The following is a 13,028-nucleotide window of genomic DNA, read 5'->3' as shown; positions in this document are numbered from 1 at the left end:
CAGCAATCCCCAACAAAATTTTTTCTTCAGGGTTAGGACTACTGATAAACTTGCCAACGGAGTTGGTAAAATTTTGTCTTAGCTGTAGATGACTCCATCGGTCCTCTCGCTAGAGGGAGCTCGAGGACTACCGACTCAAACAACCGACTCAAACACTAGGGTTGGGGAAAAGGGAGCATGGATCCTCTCAGGGAAGTATACCCACCAAGGATGAGTCAACCTCACTGGCTAGACATGCAAGACCTATGCTCTACATTGTCTATCATGCTCTCGGACCACCACTTAGTACTACAGTATCCCTAGAAGCATCTCAGCCACACCACACACACCACTGACCACTCACTCACTCACCTCAAGACCATATTAGGGAGTTTGGGAAAATCCCAATTCCCATTTTGCAAGATCAAAAAATGGGGGCATGGTGAATCTTTTTAAGATTTTATCAAAACCCCCTCATGTGACATATCATTGTTAGAGTAAGTTCTAAATCCACATTCTCCGACAAATTTGGAATTGGTATGTGTAAGATACACCAAATTTGGAATTGGTATGTGTAAGTAATGGGATTTTCCCAAACTCCCTAATATGGGTTTCCTCACTCACACAGAGAGATAGACCAAACACCATAAGAGTGTAACAGTGTATAATATCAAGATACTGAAAGGAATGATACAAGAGAGACTCTGCTCCGATAAAGAATGTGCTACAGTGAATGTCCTACAAGAGAGAGTGTCCTAGCTATGGATGACTCCACCAATCCTCGCTAGGGAGCTTGAGGACTATCGACACAAACACTAGGGTTGGGGAAAAGGGAGCGTGAATCCTCTCAGGGAAGTATACCCGCTAAGGATGAGTCGACCTCACTAGATAGACATGCAAGACGTATGCTCTACACAGTCTACCATGCTCTCCGACCACCACCTAGCACCGCAGTATCCCTACAGGCCTCTCACTCACACCACCCACACCATTGACCACTCACACACCTTGCTCACATAGAGAGAGACAAAACACCAATAGAGCACAACACTATATACCAAACTATAGATCAGAATGATACAAGGGAGACTTTGCTCCAATAGAGAATGTGCTATAATGTATGTGCTACAAGAGAATGTGTCCGAGAGAGTGTGTCCCCAATAGTGTGTCTTACTAGAGTGTGCCTCCTCTCCTGTCGAGTGCTCCCCTTATCTCCTCCATGGGTGTCCTCCTTCTTCAAGGTTGACGATGAGAGAGGGAGGTAGATAGGGATTGAGGGGAGAGGGGGCGATGGTCGATGAGGGGGGAAAAGGGGGGGCTAGTCTGTGAGTGAGAGAGGGGGAGAGAGGGGTTGAGGTGAGAGAGGGGGGCGATGGTCGATGAGGGGTAAAGGGGGAGATTGGTCGGTGGGGAGTGAAGGGAGGGGGTGGTCGGTGGAGAGAGATAGAAAGAGAGTGGTCATTGGGGTGAGGGAGTGATGGGGTGAGCCGGTGAGGTAAGGGGGGGGGTTGGTGGTAGGGAGAGATAGAAGGAGAGTGGTTGGTGGGGAGTGAGAGAGTGGTGGGGTGAGGTAAGGGGGGGTTGGTCTCGGTGGGGTGGCCTTGGTCGGTTGGGGGAGAGAGAGAGAGAGAGAGAGAGAGAGAGAGAGATGTTTTTCATTTTTTTTGGGTTGTTTTTTTCTTCTTCTTCTTTGTAATGGAAAAAGGAATCGAAGAGGGGGGAGTTTTTTTTTTGGGAGAGAAAAAAAAATACTAAGAGGGAGATTTTCATTTTGCCTTGTAATGGGAAAAAGAAAACTAGGAGGTTTTTTTAATTGGCTTGAATCAATGAGAAAAAGGGGGGGTGTTGGTCGCTAAGAGGGGGTGGGGAGTAAGAGCAAGTTGTGCGAGAGAGAGAGAGAGAGAGAGAGAGAGTGAGAGAGTGAGTGAGAGGTGATGGTGAGGTGTGAGAGAGAAACCTTTTTTTTGGGGGTTTTTTTTTTGAGAGGCGGAGAATCCTGATACTTGGCACTTCATGAACACTAGAGTAAGTTGAGGGAGGTTTTCCACTTGAACCACCACCCTTGGATGGCCACATCTTCAAAAACCTGCTCTATGAAAGGCAAAAGAAACACATCTTTGGTTGTGCAGCACTGATTAAGGGCTCTGAAGTTTACACAGATCCTGATCTTGTTGGGCTTCTTTTTTGAGATCACCACTATAGGCGACAACCACACGGAGTGCTCAATGGGAATGATGATGCTTGCCTCTTCCATCTTGTCCAGCTGTTTCTTCCCCACTTCAGAAGATTTTAGATTCACGCAATAGATGCCCTTCCTGACTGGCTGACTGCCTTATTTTAATGGTATTCTGTGAGTGCAATTGGCTGGATCTGTCCATGGGAGATCCTTGTAGGTCCATGCAAACACATCTTGGTGTTCTATGAAAAAGTTGGTGCTTCTATGAAAAGTGGAAGGGTCCTCCCCCCCGACCCAAGCTGCCACCAAGATGGGGCGTGGCTCCTCTCTGCTGTGCCCAAGTTCAGCTCTCTCACCTCCTCATGGTAAGTGGTGTGGGTAGAAGAGGAGCGGTGCCGAGTGTTGCTTGAGGGGTCATGGGCTAGGGTGATGTGCAGAGGGAAGTCACCAATACGTTCCGTCTAGCCAATGGGTATCTCTTCTATTGGCAAGAATTCCTCTTGAGGTGCTTTGCCCGCCACTCCTTGCAAGTGCATCTAGGAGGGATTATAGGCTCCTTTGATGACTCCTCTTGAGAGACCTTCTTGCAAGGGTGTCGAGAAAACTCAGTTCCCCTAGACTTGTGACCTCTATCTCTTCCTATTGAGGCACTAGTGTAGAAGAGGAGTCCAGAGTGAGCAAGAATTCTATCCAATCCTGCACTGCTTCTTCTTCTAAGAGCTCTTCTTCTTGTTGGGACACCTCTTGAATGGGGTCTGGGTCCAACTCCACTATGTCCACCATATTGCACTCGAACCCCTCATAGGAATTTAACCAATTCCATAGAGGTTCTGCTGCTTGTCCCTCTAAGCCGAATGGATCCCAGGTCTCATCCACTGGTAATCCTTGCCATTCCTCCTGCTCTTTCTTGTCACTGGTCCTTCCTCCCGAATGTGAATCATGTCATGTAGGGCATGCCCCTTGCACTCTCATTTCGACCCCAATCATGGATCACTTGAGCTACCCTCAACCAAGGCCTTCCAATGAGAAAGTTGTAGGCCCCTCAAGTTTGTGGGAGGTCTAACACCACAAAAGTGATTTTGCATACTAATCCCTCAAAACTGATCGGACCTTGCTTGACTAGTCCCACGAGCATCACTTCTCTCTGGTCTACCACTCGAATGGTGAAGGGAACTGGCTTGGTAATTCGGAGACCCAAGACTTTCCTGGTAGCTTCAGGCATAATGTTGACACCAGAACCACCATCTACAATGGCCCGTGTAATTTGAGTTCCTCTCATGGAGACTTTCACCCTTGATCTGCCACTCGTGGGACAGTGAGGCATACCCTTTCTTGTTGTTTCCTAGGTCATTGCCCACTACTACTAGATGTGGCTTCACCCCTAGTTGCCTTCGGATCCATCGAATGCTAGACCAAGCCTATCAATTTCTCTTCTATTTCTTGGCTTAAACCACATAATTGAGGAAGGGTGATTTCCACATTTGCTCCTACCAACTTTTCCTCCCAACTTAAATTACTAACCTTCGGTTGGGTAGACTCCTCATCCACCTTTGAAGGTTTGGTGATTGGGGGAAGGACCAAGGTAGGCACCCCTTCCGTCTCCATGGGTGGTGTTTGAATGAATTCCTCCATGGCCTCCTTATAAGCTTGTTCCACAATGGATGGGTAAACTATACCATCAAGAGGAGGAGTTGGTGACTTTGGGGCTCCTTGTGGGACCGGGTGATGGTCGCCCACTATTGGAGTGCCAGTAGTGGGACGTGGCACCACAACCACTATAGGAGTGCCATCAGCGGAAGGTGGCACGACAACTTCCACCATGTTAACCAGTGGGGTTCTAGGACAGTCCCGGGTATAGTGGTCTCGGCTCTCTAGGCAATGGAGGCATGGGGGCGAGCCCTCTGATATAGTGCATTGAGCTTGCATGTGGCCCGCTGCCCCCACAATGGTAGCATATAAGAGGTCAGGTGGGGTTGTTGGGAGGATGGCAATTGGCAAACCTTTAGTTAGGCTGAGCCCCATACATGTTGTTAGCAGTCAGAGGTACTAGAGGAGCTACCGTATAGACCACTGGGGATGGGTTTTGATAGACTTGGGGTGTTTGTGGGATGGGTGTTTGTGGGACCGGCATGGGTGAAATGTATGGCTGATAGGGTTGGAAGAGTGGTTGCTTGATATGGGATTTGCATAGATAGGGGTTGTATGTTAGGGTTTCTCCAAGATGAGGGGTATTGGTGTTTGCTACCGTGGCTACTTGATCTCCCTACTTGCTGAGATGATGTGGCCTTGGGTGGCGGTGGAGGGGTTTGTACAAAAGTAGCCATGGGCAAGGGAAGGGTATGTGGGGTAGCTAAGTGGGAGGGGATAGTGGTGACATGGTTAATATAAGCTTGGGATTATGGGGTAGCTACTCCAGCCAAAATTGAGGGTTCAAGAAGGGTGTTGGGTTTGGTTGGTGGTTAGGGGCCTGGGCAAAAGTTGAAGCACTACTGGTTGGGGTCACCATGTAGTCTTTGGTGAAGGGATTAAGCGGGGTGGCACCTTCCTTAAGTTGTTGTTGCATAAGGCGAAGTCCCTTGAGCTAGTAACACTCCTTGTCCTCATGGCCCGCTGCCTTTGAGAAAAATGAGCAATATTTCTTGGTGGGACAATCGTTTGGAAGATTGCCTTGCGAGCTACATACCGGGCACCATGGACTTGTCTTGGGATCTTTAACCTTGAGCTGCTCGATCTCCTTCCTGAAATCTACCATGACCTTGTCCTCTTGTTGTGACCTTTTGAAATCTTCAAGCTCCTTCTTGAGCTTGGCTAGCTCATCCATGGACACAGATGTAGAAGCTACCGTCGGGGCTAGAGGAACACTTGGAGGACCTGAAGGCATGTCAGGGATAAGTGGGGACCAAGAGGTAATCATGAGGCAATCATTCTCTAGTTGTGTAGCTCTGTCTTGGAATCAGGGTACCTTGGGGTGGAAAGGTATCTCTCATCTTCATCGCCATTTGAGTAGGGAGTGCTCGAAGCACCCACTATGCAGCATGTAGTTTCTAGGATCTTGGGGTAGTCGAGCAACTAAAACTTTAGCTCTTGTGACAGCTTGGGCCATTGACTCCCTGCCTTTATGGAGAGTTGGTTGAGCTCTTGAGTAATGAGTTCAAAGTAGTTCCCCGCCCGAAAGGTAGCCAAGAACTATAGCCTGAGGGTGGCCCAATCCGAGAAGTGGTTGACGGGAAATTGACTGTACCATCAGTTGGCACTTTCTTCCAGTGTTTTTGGGAGCAAGACCAAGCATGCATCATCTCGGTTGAGCACTCGTGAGTCACACATAGTGAGGAACTGCTGCACATGGTCATCCGCATCTTTAGTGATGGTACCTTCAGGGATTTAATATTCACGTGATCACAAGATTTTTTGTGATAATAACACATGTGAACAAGTTATTCACATGTTCTCATGTTACCGCTCACAAAATAACAGGTCACTTGGCATTTGGGAACCCCTTAAAAGCTTGGCTACACATAGGAATAAGCTATTCACATGTTCTCATGTTACCATCTTCACATAATAGCACGTCAGTGGGGCCACCTAAGAAGATTTTTTATGCCCGACAAAGATAATTTTTTTAGGCCCTTGTGAAAGCTTTGTGAATATAACATATGATCACAAGATTTTTTGTGTTATTAACTGTTACATTCCCGTAACGCCGCTACGGGCATTACCACAAGAGGGGACGGCCTCTGGCTCACCACCCAGCCATAGAGGAAGAATGAGGATTGCCCCTCATCCCCCAGGCTATATAGTGTGTGGCCTGCCGTCCACACTAGCCTGGCCGCCCATGACTCCGCATGGGCGTCCTCTCCCACTGAACCCCGGACATGGCCATCCGGTCTGCCGTCGGTCACAGGCATTACAGCCTACGTGACATTACCCCCCCTTAAGAAGAGTTTTCGTCCTCGAAAACAAACTGGGGAAACCTTTTGGAAATTGCACTACGGCGTTCCCAAGTTGCCACCTCCTCATCCCTATCTGTCCATTTATCAAGTACCTCCTAGTACACTTTATGTCAGGTTTGTCTGTCACGATACTCTAGAATCTTTTCAGGTTCGTGTGGTATCTTTGGTGGCTCTATCAAGTCCACCAAAATCTCTGGAGAAACTGCGTTCTCTAACCCGTGAACTGATTTCTTTAGTTTACTGACATGGAAGACAGGATGGACTTGAGAACTCTCCGGTAACTCAAGTTTATATGCTACGTCCCCAATCTTCTTAAGGATTTTAAAAGGACCACAATATCTCGGAGAAAGTTTATTACACTTTCCCGTTTTCATGGTTTCTGACTGCGCAGGAACCTTGAGGAATACAAAGTCACCTTCTCCAAAGGTCACCTTTCTACGTCCTTTATCCGCATAAGTTTTAGCGCGATCCTGAGCGCTACGAATGCTCTCACGTGCGGCTCTGAGCATATGATTCATATCTTCAAGGAAATCCTTGACAGATTGAATCTTCTCCTTTTCTAGGCCTACAGCCATCGGAGATCTCGGCTGGAATCCATACATTAACATGAATGGTGTAAATCCAGTCGCTGAGTGTTTGAAGCTGTTATAGGCAAACTCCAATAAGGGCAAGTACTCTTCCCAATTAGATTGCTTCTTACTAACATAAGAACGCAACATATCCTCTAGAATTTGGTTAACTCTTTCAGTTTGACCATCAGACTCCGGATGATCTACCGTACTCATACTCAGAGTAGTATCCAACTTTTTGAAGATTTCCCTCCAAAAATGACTGTTGAACTTTCTATCTCTATCCGACACTATATCTGCGGGCAGGCCATATAGCTTGTAGAGACGTTCAATAAAGAGTTTTGCCAACTCTGGCGTTTTAACAGTTTTCTCGTGGTAATAAACTTTGCCAGTTTAATTCACCTGTCCACTACCACCCACACCGAGTCATTCCTTCGACTCGTCTTGGGTAAACCGGTAATGAAATCCATGGAAATGTTTCCCATTTTCCTTGAGGAATCTCCAGTGAACGGAGTAGTCCTCCAACCTTAAGACGTTCATGTTTATTGACCTGGCACTTACTGCATTTCAACACATAAGTCTGGATGTCCTTAAACAAACTAGGCCAATAAAACTGTCTTTTTACTAGTGCATAGGTCTTCTGAATCCCAGGATGACCTGCACTTGGACTATCAAAATTATACCCCGAAGGCTCGTCTAGCCTCTCCGGACTAACTCTCGCCTCGCTACCCGCCGCACCTACGGCCAGTCTCTCCGGACTAGCATTATGTGCCGGCGAGGAAGGTGGGCGCGGCTGTGATAAAGTGCGTACGCGTACAGCACGCCAGACCGCTGTAAAGACAGGATCATGCTCACACAAGCCGATTTGGTATTTCAACCAAAACCCCAAGGCAAATTTCATGCCTTGATTTTGCATCATGTCATTAGCACAGAAGCTAATGTACTGGAGAGCACTCTAGTAGCGCAAGTTCTTAGACTATGCTACTAGATATATGTAGACTACGCTACCATGTTGCATCACCAACTTGGTAAAACTTCTCCTTGGAAAGCTTTTGGCCATAGGAGAAATAAACTAGAGCAAATCTAATTATGCATCACAAGGATCAGTTCCAAAGCGGAGAGATACTTTCTCTCTTAGAGTAACCTCTTTGCACAAGCATATGCTTTAGAATCTTGTTGAGTTTCTAACTACCATCAATCTACGGATGGTTAAACTCCACTCTAACTCAGAGTAAATGTAACTTTTTTTTTGAAAATTTCCATTCAAATATAACAATCAAACTTCCTATCTCTTATGCCATACTATCTCTGCGGAACCATATAGTATGTGGAGATGTTTGATAAAGATTTTGCACCACTACGGGTGTCTGGAGTTACATCCAATCACTTACAACTCTTTGTTGCTATTACCAGACACATCCCTTCAAGTATTGTCTGGACTTACACAAGTATTCGAGTTTATGTGATATTTGAGGATATCCCTCCTTTCCTTCAAGAAAGGTTTTTGTCCTCAAAAACTCTACTGTCAAGCGGACTACGCGCTAGTGTCATAGGTCCAAGAACAAATCTAGACCATGTTTAATATATTTTTATTCTTGAGGCCTTCCAAGAAACTTTTAAACATCTTGCAACGAAGATGTGGTATAGTGTCTATGCACATATGGTGGTACTATTGATAAATTGCTTTGCAACAGATCAGTGGTTTCACACTTGTGACAAAGTGCTTCATTGTTGCATATTATTACCCTTCATAAGCGGTTACACACTTATGAATCATTTGGGTGGGTTGTACCATCTATCAAGAAAATACAAACTACAAATAACCACATTATCAATCCACAGATAATGACTGAGCTTACTGCGAAGCCATAGGTTGCTAGATAATTGATGGTAATTACATAAGCCCAATGTCTCATTACATCATACATTTAATATAAATGCAAACATCACAGTACTTCGTGATGATGAACTTAGGAATTTCATCCTATCCCTGTTTGGTGTTGGTATGAAGTATAACTATGAGAACATTATTTGCTGCCTTCCATTATAGCGGCAAAGCTACCTACCCATCACAGGTGGCAATCTCTACCAAGCTATAACCAATGACAAGCAAATAAACGAGTACTCTTGTAAGAACTTCATAACCATATCTCACACCAAACTCATAATCACTACGGATTAAATGCCAGGGCTTGCAAAATTGAATGTTATCTGATAGGTAGAGGGGATCATCAAACTACGGATGACCTCGACAACTCACTAGGACTAGTGATGTGTAACTTTTAAGTTACTCCACTCTCCTTGCTTATTCCATACCATCGAACAAATCGGTCCCTCGATTTGAGCAACGTCAACATATTTATGAGTACCTTGATACTCATGGATTGTGGTTCGGTAATTTAAAATGTTGATCTAGAGTATCTTTCACTCGAGGATCTTAATTTTATTAGCAACTATGTATTAGTAGTGAGTAACTACGTACCCACTATCATCACACTAGTAGCTCCATACCAATCTGTGAGTAACTCCGTACCCAATGGCGTACCTCCCCCGAGTGGGAGTACCATATACAGCCATCTATAACAAGATGCTTAAGTCACTTGCTGCTAAAGAGTGACTACACAAATTGACCCCTCCATTGCACATTGCAGTACAATCTCTGGTATTACAACACGAATTTTTGGACGTCCTTATCATAGAGGTCAACTTAAAAACTAGTGCATAGGTCTTGTGGAGTCTCGGCTGACCTAACCACACCATTGGTGACTTCCTACAAAAAATGTGGCGCCGAAGTCACCACCTATGTACTTTAACTCCGTAAAGTACATGGTCTTCATCTATCATCTATGGAAAGTTGTAAAACATTCCTGCGATGGTTTTTAATCACCCTAAAATTATTGTGCACTATTTTAGTGTGAAGAGCTTTTTTCCTGGGTACCATGGTTCACCCCAAGCTCATCTGTTGCTAAATTCTCCGATTTAACAAAAGATATGTCTGCCTCTGAACACTCCAGTTCAACCCCAGACTTTGAGTTTACTTCTTAACACTCCGGTTAAGTCAAAACTCACCAGATACAGTAGGATTTACCACTAAGCTCTCTGGCTTAGCCTCCTATCCTAACTCAGCCCGAGTTTATGTACACTACATATGTCGGATCCGATACTAACAACAACCAGGCTCATCTGGAGTGAGATACTACTCACTATTGCCATGTAAAACCTTATTAAATCCTAGAAATGCTCCACTCATTCCCCAGGGGTCATACGACTTATAGGGTTTACACGCACATGAACTTTGTAAGCAAAATAGCCTGTCATGCAATATTACAATTGCTTATGTAGGAAAGTAATATATTTTTCAAATTCATATGGTAGCAACTAAAATGTGCTCACAATCGCACACTTATCGCACACTTATGTTGAACATAGGCAAGACTACGCTTGCAAAATGCTATAGGGCGTCCCCCATGCATGAAACTGTCCAACCAAACTAGTCTTACTGCTAACCTCTAGATTTAGATCACTCCGGAACTAAATCACTCTGTTAGCACTAGTACACCATCATGGTCTTGCTACCTAGAGCTTCTCCGAACTCTGTAACTCGGTTTTATCCCAACTTATGGCTATATTTGGTAATTTTCAAAGTTCAAATTTTATCTTGCACACTTTATCACTACAGACAAGTGTACATACAGACCTGCCAAAGAGTCAAGTTACATGCACAAGCCTTGGCGTCCCATTCCACCAAGACTACAATCGATTCCGTGAGAATTTGATGTCCCATACCATCAAATTACCACCAAACCAATTGATGTGACATATAAAAAGGCTCTTTCCCCCCTCGAAAGATCACCACAAACTCTCGAGCAGTGGGATGTCGACGCATGGCAATAAAGCGAAGAGAAAACCATGCTAGTAAGTTTAAGAATAGTTCTCTTCGTCGATCAACTTCTATAAGGGCATTGAGCATGACATCTCAAGACTATACCCCTTCAGATTTACCTTTGATTTCTACAAATCAATCCTAAATCTGCTATTATTATCTAGGCGTATGCTAATCCCTCAGATTAGTACTCCTAGATAAACCATTCAATTGAGTACTACTAGCAGCACTGCTAGCCCCTTTATCCCAAGTAATACACACCTTAGGGATTACTTTGACAAGGCAATCTACGTGACTGAATCAAACTAGTCACCACTCTCTAGGCCCAAGTAGTGACACTATTTTGTTACTACCAACAAGGGCCAGCTTGCCTCTACGGGCCAAGGCTCTCTTGTTGCTACAAACAGTAAATAAGCAACTTGTTTGGACACAAGGCATAACCACATCAAGACTACGCTTGTACATGGTTCTCATTTGCCAAAGTTTATCACAATCTTCTAGCAACTGTTAAAAGATTGTGAAGGGTTATGAGCACTACGGCTCAATTAGGCTTACCTTGATTTCTCGTGATAAGCACTTCGTCTAATTTGGGCACAACTGACGCCATTGCCGGTCCTCTTAGCCCAAGTAAAACACACCGCAGTTTTAGATTTACACTATAGCCAAACTACGTGACTTTGATGGTCAATACTAAGTCTATGCTCAGCTTAAATTTAGTCTCTCTGAACCAAATGTGTGATCACCACATGTGCTACTTTCGAGGCGCTACGGCCATAGAAGTGTTCACTAGGCACAACGGCCATAGAATGGCTCTCTCTCGAAGGACTCGGCCCTACGGCCGTGGGATTTGTCTCTCTCTTAGCACGCGGCGCTACGGCCATGTGCGGTGGGTCTCTTTCGTGGAAAACGGGCACTACGGCCACACGGCACGATGGCCGTGTTGGGTTTGTTTCGTGGGGTGTACCGTTGTTTTGTGTTTTTTTTTTTTAACAACGGGCCGGGCCGGCCCTCGCCGCTTAGGCGTGGCCGCCCGCCCGTCCGTAGTAGGGAGCCTTTTTTTTAAAAAAAATAACGGGCCGGGCCGACCCTCGCCGCTTGGGCGTGGCCGCCCGCCCGCCCGTGGGGAGCCTTTTTTTAAAAAAATAATGGGCCGGACCGACCCTCGCCGCTTGGGCGTGGCTGCCCGCCCACCCGTGGGGAGCCTGGCCACCGCCGTTTGGCTGGCCGCCCGCTGGGCTGGCCGCCTAAGGGCTGGCCTGGCTGGCCGCCTAGGCCGCCTGGGCTGGCCGCCTAGGCCGCCTAGGCTGGCCGCCGCCTGGCTGGCCCATGGCTCAGGCAAAACAGCAGCAGCTCCACACGCCCGCCGTAGCCGCCAGGGCTAGCCATTTGGGCTGGTCTTCGCCCCCCCCCCTTCATACGTGGTCTTCCCCCCCACCCACTCAGACGTGGTCTGCTCCAGCAGTCGTGGGGCTGGTGTCGCCCCCCCACGCTGGTCAGTATTAGCAACGGACACATTTGCTTTTCTTCGAACATTTGTGCTCTTCGCCCCACTTCTCAGACGACGACCACTAGACGCAGTGGGGCTGCTCTTCGCCCCCCCCACCTCCCCCACACACAGTATAGAGGCGACTTCTCTGTCTATGAAACGAATTTCAACGCAGAAAAGAAAAAAACGAAAATTGCTTACCTGCAATTTGCTTGCTGTGTGTGACGGGGAGAGAGAGAGAGAGAGAGTGAGAGAATTCTTCCCTTCCATTCTGTCTTGGCCGCCTCCCTCCACACACTCCATTGTGGAGATAAGGGTGAGAAGATGAATGGTTGAAAACCATCGAGTGGGCTTCGGTCCCCCGGTCACGCGCGGACTCTGACGATCCCATCGAACCACGCTCTGATACCAGTGTTAGATATCCGTAACGCCGCTACGGGCATTACCACAAGAGGGGACGGCCTCTGGCTCACCACCCAGCCATAGAGGAAGAATGAGGATTGCCCCTCATCCCCCAGGCTATATAGTGTGTGGCCTGCCGTCCACACTAGCCTGGCCGCCCATGACTCCGCATGGGCGTCCTCTCCCACTGAACCCCGGACATGGCCATCCGGTCTGCCGTCGGTCACAGGCATTACAGCCTACGTGACATTAACATGTTCACATGTTCTCGTTTACGTCAGTGAAATCCTTGGGTACCTTTGAAGGTTGGTAGTTTAACTTGCACGTGGTTAAGGACTGTAGCCAATGGCTCTACTAGCCCTGGATCTGCCATAAGGTAAGAAGATGAAGATGCTGAGGGAAGAGTAAGGGAATGAGGAAGAACCCTATGATGACTAGTTCAAAGAGGAGAATGAAGGGGTGAATCACCTCTAGAAGCTCTAGTCCTCGAGAGCATACACAACACTCCTCTCACCATGAACAAAAATAACCAAAAGAAAAAGGAAAAATAAATAAAATTTGAGACTATCTTTGACCTCTAGGA

Source organism: Cibotium barometz, chromosome 50 (genome assembly GCF_041138505.1).
Source record: "Cibotium barometz isolate CiBa-2024 chromosome 50, ASM4113850v1, whole genome shotgun sequence".
Lineage (NCBI taxonomy): Eukaryota > Viridiplantae > Streptophyta > Polypodiopsida > Cyatheales > Cibotiaceae > Cibotium > Cibotium barometz.
Note: the sequence above shows the minus strand (reverse complement) of the source record.